Here is a 14,062-nt window from a genome sequence, read left to right on the forward strand (position 1 = left end):
TTATTCAAAGCAAATTCTGCTAGAGACAAGAATAAGGACCAGTCCTGCTGATTCTCAGCCACAAAGCACCTCAAGTAGGTCTCCAGGTTTTGATTAGTACGCCATTCGACTGCGGAAGAAAAGCCGAAGAGAACAAAAGTTGAATGCCCAGCCGAGAACAGAACGCCCTCCAAAACCTGGAGACATACTGCGTGCCCCTATCGGAGACCATATCCGAAGGAATACCATGCAATTTCACAATATTATCCACAAAAATCTGCGCAAGAGTCTTGGCGTTAGGCAGACTAGTTAAAGATATAAAGTGAGCCATTTTACTGAAACGGTCAACTACCACCAAAATTACTGTTCTCCCGGAGGAACTCGGCAGATCCGTAATAAAGTCCATAGACAAGTGCGTCCAGGGACCAGACGGAATAGACAATGGAAGAAGTGAACCAGCCAGTCGAGTATGAGCAACCTTTGACCGAGCACAGGTTTCACAAGCTGCCACGTAATCCTCAATGCTCTTACGTAACCCTGGCCACCAGAACCTCCGGGACACCAGATCACAGGTGGACTTACCACCAGGATGTCCAGCAAGGACAGTATCATGATGTTCCTTGAATACTTTGTATCGCAGGCCCTCAGGAACAAACAACCTCCCTGGGGGACAAGAACCAGGAGCCCCCTCCTGGGCTCCCAACACCTCCATCTCCAATTCGGGGTACAGAGCGGAGACCAATCACTCCATCAGCCAAAATCGGAGCAGGATCTTCTGAATCACCTCCCCCAGGAAAGCTGCGAGACAAGGCATCTGCCTTGACGTTCTTAACCCCTGGGCGAAAGGTAACCACAAAATTGAACCTGGTAAAAAACAGTGACCATCTGGCCTGTCTAGGGTTCAGACGTTTGGCAGATTGTAAGTAAGCCAAATTCTTATAGTCTGTATATACCGTAACGGGGTGAGACGCCCCCTCCAACCAGTGACGCCATTCCTCAAAGGCCAACTTGATAGCCAGCAACTCTCTATCTCCAACATCATAATTCCTCTCAGCGACCGAGAGCTTCTTGGAGAAAAAAGCACACGGAACCCATTTGCCAGGAGATAAACCCTGCGACAGCACCGCTCCAACCCCCACTTCAGATGCATCAACCTCCACTATGAATGGCTGAGCCACATCAGGCTGCACCAGAATGGGAGCAGACACAAAACGCTCCTTAATAGCCGAAAAGGCCTGCAATGCCTCATCTGACCAGACAGAGACGTCAGCGCCCTTCTTAGTCATATCAGTGAGAGGTCTTACAATGGTGGAATAGTTCGAAATACATTTCCTATAATAATTAGTAAACCCCAAGAACCGCATCAAAGCTTTCTGATTCTCTGGTCGGTCCCATTCCAGAACCACCCGGACCTTTTCGGGGTCCATACGAAAACCAGAGTCAGAAAGCAAATATCCCAAGAACGGAAGCTCCTGCACCGAAAACAAACATTTCTCCAATTTAGCATATAATTTATTCTCCCGAAGGATCGTCAAAACCTGTCTCGCATGATCCTGATGGGTTTTCAGATCAGGAGAGTAAATTAAAATGTCATCCAAATAAACCACCACGAACCTCCCCACCAAATGATGAAAAATGTCATTGACGAATCGCTGAAATACTGTTGGCGCGTTCGTCAACCCAAAAGGCATAACCGGATTCTCAAAATGACCCTCATGCGTATTGAAGGCCATTTTCCACTCATCCCCCTCCTTGATTCTGATCAGGTTGTAGGCCCCCCTCAAATCCAACTTGGAGAACACCTTGGCTCCAACATTCTGATCAAAAAGGTCAGAAATCAAAGGCAGGGGATATGGATCCCGGACCGTAATACGGTTCAATTCCCGGAAATCCAAACACTGTCTCAGCGATCCATCCTTTTTTTTTTACAAAGAACAAGCCTACTGCCACCGGAGACTTAGATGGCCTAATATGACCTTTTGCCAAACTCTCGGCGATATACTTTCGCATGACCTCTCTTTCGGGTTGAGAAAGGTTGTAAAGCCGAGATTTTGGCAATTTAGCCCCTGGGATGAGATTAACTGGACAATCATAGTCTCGATGAGGGGGCAATTCCTGAGCCCCACCCTCCGAAAAGACATCCGCAAAATCTGAGAGATACTGAGTAGGGATGAGCGAACTCGAACTGTATAGTTCGGGTTCGTACCGAATTTTGGTGTGTCCGTGACACGGACCCGAACCCGGACATTTTCGTAAAAGTCCGGGTTCGGGTTCGGTGTTCGTCGCTTTCTTGGCGCTTTTGTGACGCTTTCTTGGCGCTTTTTGAAAGGCTGCAAAGCAGCCAATCAACAAGCGTCATACTACTTGCCCCAAGAGGCCGTCACAGCCATGCCTACTATTGGCATGGCTGTGATTGGCCAGAGCACCATGTGACCCAGCCTCTATTTAAGCTGGAGTCACATAGCGCCGCCCGTCACTCTGCTCTGATTAGCGTAGGGAGAGGTTGCGGCTGCGACAGTAGGGCGAGATTAGGCAGATTAACTCCTCCAAAGGACTTGATTAATCGATCGATCTGCAGCTGTGGGTCATTGAGCTGCTGAAATTCAATTGCTCACTGTTTTTAGGCTGCCCAGACCGTTTGTCAGTCACTTTTTTCTGGGGTGATCGGCGGCCATTTTGTCTTGTGGTGCGCCAGCACAAGCTGCGACCAAGTGCATTTAACCCTCAATGGTGTGGTTGTTTTTTGGCTAAAGCCTACATCAGGGTGAAGCTGTCACACCAAGTGCATTTAACCAGCAATAGTCTGTTTATTTTTTGGCCATATACTACATCAGGGGCAAGCTGCGCCTGTCACCAAGTGCATTTAACCCTCAATGGTGTGGTTGTTTTTTGGCTAAAGCCTACATCAGGGTGAAGCTGTCACACCAAGTGCATTTAACCAGCAATAGTCTGCTAATTTTTTGGCCATATACTACATCAGGGGCAAGCTGCGCCTGTCACCAAGTGCATTTAACCCTCAGTAGTGTGGTTGGTCAAGCTGTCACACCAAGTGCATTTAACCAGCAATAGTGTGGTTATTTTTTGGCCATATCCCAGTCTAATTCTGTCAGTAAATCCATACCGGTCACCCAGCGCCTAAATACTAGGCCTCAAATTTATATCCTGCTAAATCTCTCGTTACCGCTGTCCTGTTGTGGCTGGGCAAGTTATTTAGTGTCCGTCAAAGCACATTTTTTGTTCTGGGTTGAAATACAATTCCCAATTTAGCAATTTCATAATTTAGTGGTTTCTGCTATATCAGAGCTATTTGAAATCTATCCCTAAAAGGGTATATAATATTCAAGGTGCACATAGGGTCATTCAGAATAACTTCACACACACGCTACTGTGCATTTCCAAGTCTAATTCTGTCACTAAATCCATACCGGTCACCCAGCGCCTAAATACTAGGCCTCAAATTTATATCCCGCTAAATCTGTCGTTACCGCTGTACTGTTCTGGCTGGGCAAGTTATTTAGTGTCCGTCAAAGCACATTTTTTGTTCTGGGTTGAAATACAATTCACAATTTAGCAATTTCATAATTTAGTGGTTTCTGCTATATCAGAGCTATTTGAAATCTATCCCTAAAGTGGTATATAATATTCAAGGTGCACATAGGGTCATTCAGAATAACTTCACACACACCCGCTACTGTGCATTTCCAAGTCTAATTCTGTCAGTAAATCTATACCGGTCACCCAGCGCCTAAATACTAGGCCTCAAATTTATATCCCGCTGAATTTGAATACAATACATTGGGCCAAATAATATTTTTGTTGTTGTGGTGAACGATAACAATGAGGAAAACATCTAGTAAGGGACGCGGACGTGGACATGGTCGTGGTGGTGTTAGTGGACCCTCTGGTGCTGGGAGAGGACGTGGCCGTTCTGCCACATCCACACGTCCTAGTGTACCAACTACCTCAGGTCCCAGTAGCCGCCAGAATTTACAGCGATATATGGTGGGGCCCAATGCCGTTCTAAGGATGGTAAGCCCTGAGCAGGTACAGGCATTAGTCAATTGGGTGGCCGACAGTGGATCCAGCACGTTCACATTATCTCCCACCCAGTCTTCTACAGAAAGCGCACAGATGGCGCCTGAAAACCAACCCCATCAGTCTGTCACATCACCCCCATGCATACCAGGGAAACTGTCTGAGCCTCAAGTTATGCAGCAGTCTCTTATGCTGTTTGAAGACTCCGCTGGCAGGGTTTCCCAAGGGCATCCACCCAGCCCTTCCCCAGCGGTGAAAGACATAGAATGCACTGACGCACAACCACTTATGTTTCCTGATGATGAGGACATGGGAATACCACCTCAGCACGTCTCTGATGATGACGAAACACAGGTGCCAACTGCTGCGTCTTTCTGCAGTGTGCAGACTGAACAGGAGGTCAGGGATCAAGACTGGGTGGAAGACGATGCAGGGGACGATGAGGTCCTAGACCCCACATGGAATGAAGGTCGTGTCACTGACTTTCACAGTTCGGAGGAAGAGGCAGTGGTGAGACCGAGCCAACAGCGTAGCAAAAGAGGGAGCAGTGGGCAAAAGCAGAACACCCTCCGCCAAGAGACTCCGCCTGCTACTGACCGCCGCCATCTTGGACCGAGCACCCTAAAGGCAGCTTCAAGGAGTTCCCTGGCATGGCACTTCTTCAAACAATGTGCTGACGACAAGACCCGAGTGGTTTGCACGCTGTGCCATCAGAGCCTGAAGCGAGGCATTAACGTTCTGAACCTTAGCACAACCTGCATGACCAGGCACCTGCATGCAAAGCATGAACTGCAGTGGAGTAAACACCTTAAAACCAAGGAAGTCACTCAGGCTCCCCCTGCTACCTCTTCTGCTGCTGCCGCCTCGGTCTCTTCTGCTGCTGCCGCCTCGGCCTCTTCTGCTGCTGCCGCCTCGGCCTCTTCCTCCGCCTCTGGAGGAACGTTGGCACCTGCCGCCCAGCAAACAGGGGATGTACCACCAACACCACCACCACCTCCGTCACCAAGCATCTCAACCATGTCACACGGCAGCGTTCAGCTCTCCATCTCACAAACATTTGAGAGAAAGCGTAAATTCCCACCTAGCCACCCTCGATCCCTGGCCCTGAATGCCAGCATTTCTAAACTACTGGCCTATGAAATGCTGTCATTTAGGCTGGTGGACACAGACAGCTTCAAACAGCTCATGTCGCTTGCTGTCCCACAGTACGTCGTTCCCAGCCGCCACTACTTCTCCAAGAGAGCCGTGCCTTCCCTGCACAACCAAGTATCCGATAAAATCAAGTGTGCACTGCGCAACGCCATCTGTGGCAAGGTCCACCTAACCACAGATACGTGGACCAGTAAGCACGGCCAGGGACGCTATATCTCCCTAACTGCACACTGGGTAAATGTAGTGGCAGCTGGGCCCCAGGCGGAGAGCTGTTTGGCGCACGTCCTTCCGCCGCCAAGGATCGCAGGGCAACATTCTTTGCCTCCTGTTGCCACCTCCTTCTACTCGGCTTCCTCCTCCTCTTCTTCCACCTGCTCATCTAGTCAGCCACACACCTTCACCACCAACTTCCGCACAGCCCGGGGTAAACGTCAGCAGGCCATTCTGAAACTCATATGTTTGGGGGACAGGCCCCACACCGCACAGGAGTTGTGGCGGGGTATAGAACAACAGACCGACGAGTGGTTGCTGCCGGTGAGCCTCAAGTCCGGCCTGGTGGTGTGTGATAATGGGCGAAATCTCGTTGCAGCTCTGGGACTAGCCAGTTTGACGCACATCCCTTGCTTGGCGCATGTGCTGAATTTGGTGGTGCAGAAGTTCATTCACAACTACCCCGACATGTCAGAGCTGCTGCATAAAGTGCGGGCCGTCTGTTCGCGCTTCCGGCGTTCACATCCTGCTGCTGCTCGCCTGTCTGCGCTACAGCTTAACTTCGGCCTTCCCGCTCACCGCCTCATATGCGACGTGCCCACCAGGTGGAACTCCACCTTGCACATGCTGGACAGACTGTGCGAGCAGCAGCAGGCCATAGTGGAGTTTCAGCTGCAGCACGCACAGGTCAGTCGCACTGCGGAACAGCACCACTTCACCACCAATGACTGGGCCTCCATGCGAGACCTGTGTGCCCTGTTGCGCTGTTTCGAGTACTCCACCAACATGGCCAGTGGCGATGACGCCGTTATCAGCGTTACAATACCACTTCTATGTCTCCTTGAGAAAACACTTAGGGCGATGATGGAAGAGGAGGTGGCCCAGGAGGAGGAGGAGGAGGAGGAGGAGGAAGAGGGGTCATTTTTAGCACTTTCAGGCCAGTCTCTTCGAAGTGACTCAGAGGGAGGTTTTTGGCAACAGCAGAGGCCAGGTACAAATGTGGCCAGCCAGGGCCCACTACTGGAGGACGAGGAGGACGAGGATGAGGAGGAGGTGGAGGAGGATGAGGATGAAGCATGGTCACAGCGGGGTGGCACCCAACGCAGCTCGGGTCCATCACTGGTGCGTGGCTGGGGGGAAAGGCAGGACGATGACGATACGCCTCCCACAGAGGACAGCTTGTCCTTACCCCTGGGCAGCCTGGCACACATGAGCGACTACATGCTGCAGTGCCTGCGCAACGACAGCAGAGTTGCCCACATTTTAACGTGTGCGGACTACTGGGTTGCCACCCTGCTGGATCCACGCTACAAAGACAATGTGCCCACCTTACTTCCTGCACTGGAGCGTGATAGGAAGATGCGCGAGTACAAGCGCACGTTGGTAGACGCGCTACTGAGAGAATTCCCAAATGTCACAGGGGAACAAGTGGAAGCCCAAGGCCAAGGCAGAGGAGGAGCAAGAGGTCGCCAAGGCAGCTGTGTCACGGCAAGCTCCTCTGAGGGCAGGGTTAGCATGGCAGAGATGTGGAAAAGTTTTGTCAACACGCCACAGCTAACTGCACCACCACCTGATACGCAACGTGTTAGCAGGAGGCAACATTTCACTAACATGGTGGAACAGTACGTGTGCAAACCCCTCCACGTACTGACTGATGGTTCGGCCCCATTCAACTACTGGGTCTCTAAATTGTCCACGTGGCCAGAGCTAGCCTTTTATGCCTTGGAGGTGCTGGCCTGCCCGGCGGCCAGCGTTTTGTCTGAACGTGTATTCAGCACGGCAGGGGGCGTCATTACAGACAAACGCAGCCGCCTGTCTACAGCCAATGTGGACAAGCTGACGTTCATAAAAATGAACCAGGCATGGATCCCACAGGACCTGTCCGTCCCTTGTACAGATTAGACATTAACTGCCTCCCCTTAACCATATATTATTGGACTCCAGGGCACTTCCTCATTCAATCCTATTTTTATTTTCATTTTACCATTATATTGCGAGGCTACCCAAATTTGAATGAACCTCTCCTCTGTCTGGGTGCCGTGGCCTAAATATATGCCAATGGACTGTTCCAATGTTGGGTGACGTGAAGCCTGATTCTCTGCTATGACATGCAGACTAATTCTCTGCTGACATGAAGCCAGATTCTCTGTTACGGGACCTCTCTCCTCTGCCTGGGTGCTGGGCCTAAATATCTCACAATGGACTGTTGCACTGGTGGCTGACGTGAAGCCTGATTGTCTGTTACGGGACCTCTCTCCTCTGCCTGGGTGCTGGGCCTAAATTTATGACAATGGACTGTTGCAGTGGTGGGTGACGTGAAGCCTGATTCTCTGCTATGATATGAAGACTGATTCTCTGCTGACATGAAGCCAGATTGTCTGTTACGGGACCTCTCTCCTCTGCCTGGGTGCTGGGCTTAAATTTATGACAATGGACTGTTGCAGTGGTGGCTGACGTGAAGCCTGATTCTCTGCTATGACATGAAGACTGATTCTCTGCTGACATGAAGCCAGATTGTCTGTTACGGGACCTCTCTCCTCTGCCTGGGTGCTGGGCCTAAATTTATGAAAATGGACTCTTACAGTGGTGGGTGACGTGAAGCCTGATTCTCTGCTATGATATGAAGACTGATTCTCTGCTGACATGAAGCCAGATTGTCTGTTACGGGACCTCTTTCCTCTGCCTGGGTGCTGGGCCTAAATTTATGACAATGGACTGTTGCAGTGGTGGCTGACGTGAAGCCTGATTCTCTGCTATGACATGAAGACTGATTCTCTGCTGACATGAAGCCAGATTGTCTGTTACGGGACCTCTTTCCTCTGCCTGGGTGCTGGGCCTAAATTTATGACAATGGACTGTTGCACTGGTGGCTGACGTGAAGCCTGATTGTCTGTTACGGGACCTCTCTCCTCTGCCTGGGTGCTGGGCCTAAATATCGGACAATGGACTGGTGCATTGGTGGCTGATGTGAAGCCTGATTCTCTGCTATGATATGAAGACTGATTCTCTGCTGACATGAAGCCAGATTGTCTGTTACGGGACCTCTCTCCTCTGCCTGGGTGCTGGGCCTAAATATCTGACAATGGACTGTTGCATTGGTGGCTGACGTGAAGCCTCATTCTCTGCTATGATATGAAGACTGATTCTCTGCTGACATGAAGCCAGATTGTCTGTTACGGGACCTCTCTCCTCTGCCTGGGTGCTGGGCTTAAATATCTGACAATGGACTGTTGCATTGGTGGCTGACGTGAAGCCTGATTCTCTGCTATGACATGCAGACTGATTCTCTGCTGACATGAAGCCAGATTGTCTGTTACGGGACCTCTCTCCTCTGCCTGGGTGCTGGGCCTAAATTTATGAAAATGGACTGTTGCAGTGGTGGGTGACGTGAAGCCTGATTCTCTGCTATGATATGAAGACTGATTCTCTGCTGACATGAAGCCAGATTGTCTGTTACGGGACCTCTCTCCTCTGCCTGGGTGCTGGGCCTAAATATCTGACAATGGACTGTTGCATTGGTGGCTGACGTGAAGCCTGATTCTCTGCTATGACATGCAGACTGATTCTCTGCTGACATGAAGCCAGATTGTCTGTTACGGGACCTCTCTCCTCTGCCTGGGTGCTGGGCCTAAATATCTGACAATGGACTGTTGCATTGGTGGCTGACGTGAAGCCTGATTCTCTGCTATGACATGCAGACTGATTCTCTGCTGACATGAAGCCAGATTGTCTGTTACGGGACCTCTCTCCTCTGCCTGGGTGCTGGGCCTAAATTTATGACAATGGACTGTTGCATTGGGGGCTGACGTGAAGACTGATTCTCTGCTGACATGAAGCCAGATTGTCTGTTACGGGACCTCTCTCCTCTGCCTGGGTGCTGGGCCTAAATTTATGACAATGGACTGTTGCAGTGGTGGCTGACGTGAAGCCTGATTCTCTGCTATGACATGCAGACTGATTCTCTGCTGACATGAAGACAGATTCTCTGTTACGGGACCTCTCTCCTCTGCCTGGGTGCCGGGGCCTAAATATCTGAGAATGGACTGTTCCAGTGGTGGGCGACGTGAAGCCAGATTCTCTGCTATGGGACCTCTCTCCAATTGATTTTGGTTAATTTTTATTTATTTAATTTTTATTTTAATTCATTTCCCTATCCACATTTGTTTGCAGGGGATTTACCTACATGTTGCTGCCTTTTGCAGCCCGGATCCCGAACCCGAATATTTCCGGGAAGTTCGGCCGAACTTCTCGAACCCGAACATCCAGGTGTTTGCTCAACTCTAATACTGAGGTAAAGCCGTAGTGGACACACCAGAGATAGATGTGCCAAGACAATTATCCGAACAAAACTCACTCCAACCAATGATTTGTCTCGCTTGCCAATCTATAATTGGGTTATGTTTAGTCAACCATGGCAACCCCAAAACTATAGGAGCTGGCAAATCCTTCATGACAAAACAAGAAATAATCTCAACATGTGAATCACCCACCCCTAAGTGAATACCATGAACAATGTGAGTAAGACTCCTTTGAGAAAGAGGGGAAGAATCAATTGCAAAAACTCAAATCTCATTCTCCAAAGTGCAAGTACTTAGTCCAAGACCTTGAAGAAAAAGAAAGTCAAATAGGTTTACCCCAGCACCACAATCAAGGAATACTTCAACAAAAAAAATTCTTGACTCTAGCGCCACCACAGCTGGAAGGAGAAAACAGGAACTGCAGGGAGCTTGCATACCTGCCTGCTCCACCACACCATTCACGCTACCAAGTGTCAGGGAAGTTTTTTTTTTTTTCTTTTTCTCTTCCACCTGCGGTTTAACAAAAGGACAAGCAAAAATAAAATGACCACTCTTTCCACAGTAGTAACACAGTTTGTGCAATTTCCTAAAGTCTCTACTATCAGAATTGCAAGAAACCTGACCCAGCTGCATGGGTTCCTCCGCTACCCCAGAGCTACCTGTAACATCACCCGGGGAGGCAATAGAGACGAAACCACTCACAGAAGGGATCCCTTGCGCGGAGGGAGCCCTACTCCTTTCTCTGATACATCTATCTAACCGTACTGCTAAAGACATGGCATTCTCCAAAGAGTCTGGGTATTCATGAAAAGCAAGGGCATCCTTCAATCTCTCAGATAACCCCTGACAAAACTGACTACGTAATGCGGGATCATTCCACTCTGATTCAGTAGCCCATCTCCTAAACTCAACACAGTAAGCCTCTGCAGTATGTTCACCCTGAAATAAATTACGTAATCTCGACTCCGCCATCGAGACCCGATCTGGGTTATCGTAGATTAATCCCAGAGCCTTAAAAAATTCCTCTACTGACCGGAGGGCCCGAGAACCTGGCGGCAGAGAAAAGGCCCAGGATTGCGCGTCCCCTTTAAGCAGAGAAATGATTATACCTATCCTCTGACTCTCATCACCTGACGACGATGGACGCAGCCGAAAATACAATTTGCAAGACTCTCTAAAATGGATAAAGTCATCCGTACCCCCTGCAAATCGATCAGGAAGAGACACTTTAGGCTCCACACAAATTTGACCTGCACCTGATGCCAGAGCATTCTGACACCGAGTGACCGAACCACGTAGCTCCGCAACCTCTAGGGATAGCCCCTGCATGCGGTCAACTAACGCATCAATTGACGCCATCACAAAAACCGCTGAGCAATGACAGTCAAGGTTTGGCGGGTTATAATGTCACGGCGGACGGGCACTCAGACACACAGATAAACCGACAACCAGGCTCTAGGCGAGAAGCAGGGGAAGGGTCACCTCCTAGCTAATCCCTGACTTCTCTCCCTGCACTGCTCAGCCCACATTCAGACCTTGGTGGTAGGAATGATGTGTCCCCGTGCCTGGGCTAAAACACCCTAGATTCCCTGAGATGGTGAGAAGGGGAAATAGGAGCAGCCTGCTCACACAGAACTTGGATGGGAGAGATGACACAAACACAACCTAGACAGCAAACAACAAAAACTGAAACCACACTTATCTTTTCTGAGCTGGAACAGACAACCTTCCTTCCTTGCTTCCAAGGCCAGACTGATTTCGATAACCCGCCCAGAGCACTGGAATTGAGAGCCATTTAAACTAATGACCCCACCCAGTGCACCTGATGGGAGGCGGATCCGGCACGACTCCAAAACACAACACTAAACACGTGCTGCTATACTGGCCGACCTCCGCACATAGTCAGAGCAGGGCATGACACTCCCTCAGTAGAATCTCTGGCTGGTGGTATTATTCTTGCAATAATGCCTGCAATTCGCACTGTGGCCAAATTGTGTGTATCCAAGTGTGTAGGGTGCCCTAACCAGTTATCCCTCCATGGCAGCAAAGTCTGGAATATCTAAAGTAGCAGGTTACCTTGCTAACTGATTCCTCGATGAGCCGTGCAGATTCTCTATCTTCTAGATCTTTTGTTTTTTCTTTCTCCAAGAACATGCAGAGAACTGTAAGTCTCCTAAGCTGAAGGTTCTTGACCTGAGGAGAGGAGCACATGGTGTTGACTTCCTCCCTCTTCCAGTTCTCCCTCAGACTCACTAGAACAATCTAGAACTAGGGGTTGGGCCAGCCCATACCCTAAGCTCCTAAGAAGGCTAGGCCAGGATTTGTTAACCCTGGTTGTGCCTCCATCATACATAGTTATTCTGGGTACTATACATAGCACTTTAACTCATTACTAAACATGAAATTACATAACATTACAAACTATTTGCAGATAAACACTGCTCTGAGGTACTTCATATACACCAGATCTTGTACTCTACAAGCCCTGAACCAAACACCTAACATCAGGCAGGAACCCCAGAATCAGGGTGTGCCACGCACTGGCCCTAGGGGGCAACAGTGAGAGGAAAGCCACCATGATTGATTGTGACAGCCAGAGCCACTACCACTCTCATCCTCCGCTCTGACTCCTCAAGGGCTTGATGCAGCCCAGTAGTGCTTATGCACCTGTGGCCAGCGGGCTGGGAACATAACTACCTGGCGCTCCCAGCATTAATTAACCCTGGGAGTACACAATACTTTTCACGCACCGACCTGCCGGCAGCTGCCTTGACTCCTTGTAATCAGGACCTGCCGATCCTTAGTAACAACGGCGAGGAACACATAATCCAAGAATCTTCTCTTTATCAATTCACATTTACAAAACCTGGATGTATAGTAATCTCATACCGCTCCATCGAATTTTCATGATAAAAGTCTTCAGTCTAAAACGTCCATTCGCAGCAGCAGCAGGACAGTCATTGCGGCCTGGTTCACCACGGAGGTAGACACATCGCAGTGCGCATCACCTGCCACGTTTCAGGAGCCGAGTCCTGTTTCCCAAGCTGAGGACTACTGACGCCTTATATAGGGTAATAGACATAGGGGGTCATTTATTAAAACCGGCGTTTTAGATGCCAGTCTTAATACCCTTTTAGCTGGCGGTGGATGAGCCGAATTTATGTAGAGGTGCCAGTCTCTCCATAACTTAGGCGCATCCACTGTCGGTCTAAATCTACACTAGCTCCCTAGCTGGCGTAGATTTAGAACATTTTCTATGCCTGGAACAGGCGTAGAATATGGTAAATGAGATTGGCCCTTCCCCGCCCACTTTTTTTAGACCTAGTGTGAGCAGGAAAAAGTTGCAGATTGCGGCGTAAATAACTTTTGCGCTGCAATCTGTGACACATACCAAAAAGTGGCATATATCTGTTTGTAAATGACCCCCATAATCCCCCACATGATGCAATTAACAAATAATGCAGTATAAAGACATAGGTGGTCATTTACTAACAGATATACGTCAAAAGTTATTTGCGCTGCAATCTGTGACTTTTCCCCACTCATTTTAGACAGGCGGTGGATATGCCGAAGTCATGTTGAGGCCGGCACCTCTACATATGTTCTGTGCATCCGCCACCAGCTAAAGGGCCTCCATAATTTACAAACATTGGGGGACTCACCAGGGTTCTCTGTACTTATCAGTGTGGTCTGTACTCATTGGGGTTCTCTGTACTTATCAGGGTGGTCTGTACTCATCGGGGTTCTCTGTACTCATTGGGGTGGTCTGTACCCATGGGGGTGGTCTGTACCCATTAGGGTGGCCTGTACTCATCAGGGTGGCCTGTACTCATCAGGGGGCTCTGCATTCATCAAGGGGCTCTGCAATCATCAGGGGGCAATTACTGTTTAATGAGGTGGATGATGATGAGACACAGTTGCCAATAAATCAATGGCAATTACTGTCTCAAGAGGTTGATGAAGAGGATGAGACACAGTTGTCAATTACTGAGGTTGTGGTTAGGTCAACAAGTCAGGAGGATGATCAGAGTGAGGAAGTGGAAGAGGAGGGGGTGGATGATGAAGTCACTGACCCAACCTGGAATGGTGGAAAGCCGAGTGAGGACAGCAGTACAGAGGGGAAGAGATCTGCTGTACAGCAACAGGCTGAAAGAGGCAGTGGGGTGGCAAAAGGGAGAAGGTCGACCACACCTAACAGGCCTGCAACTGTTCCACGGAGTGCCCCTTTGCGGAAATCTCCCTTGCTAAGGGGTAGGTGTTCCGCAGTATGGTGCTTTCTTGAGGAAAGTGTGGACGACAAAAGAATAGTAGTTTGCAACCTGTGCCGTACCAAAATGAGCTGGGGCGTGAACACTAGCAACCTCACCACCAGTATGATCCGCCACATG

The sequence above is a fragment of the Bufo gargarizans genome, chromosome 5, assembly GCF_014858855.1.
Source record: "Bufo gargarizans isolate SCDJY-AF-19 chromosome 5, ASM1485885v1, whole genome shotgun sequence".
In the NCBI taxonomy this organism is placed as follows: Eukaryota; Metazoa; Chordata; class Amphibia; order Anura; family Bufonidae; genus Bufo; species Bufo gargarizans.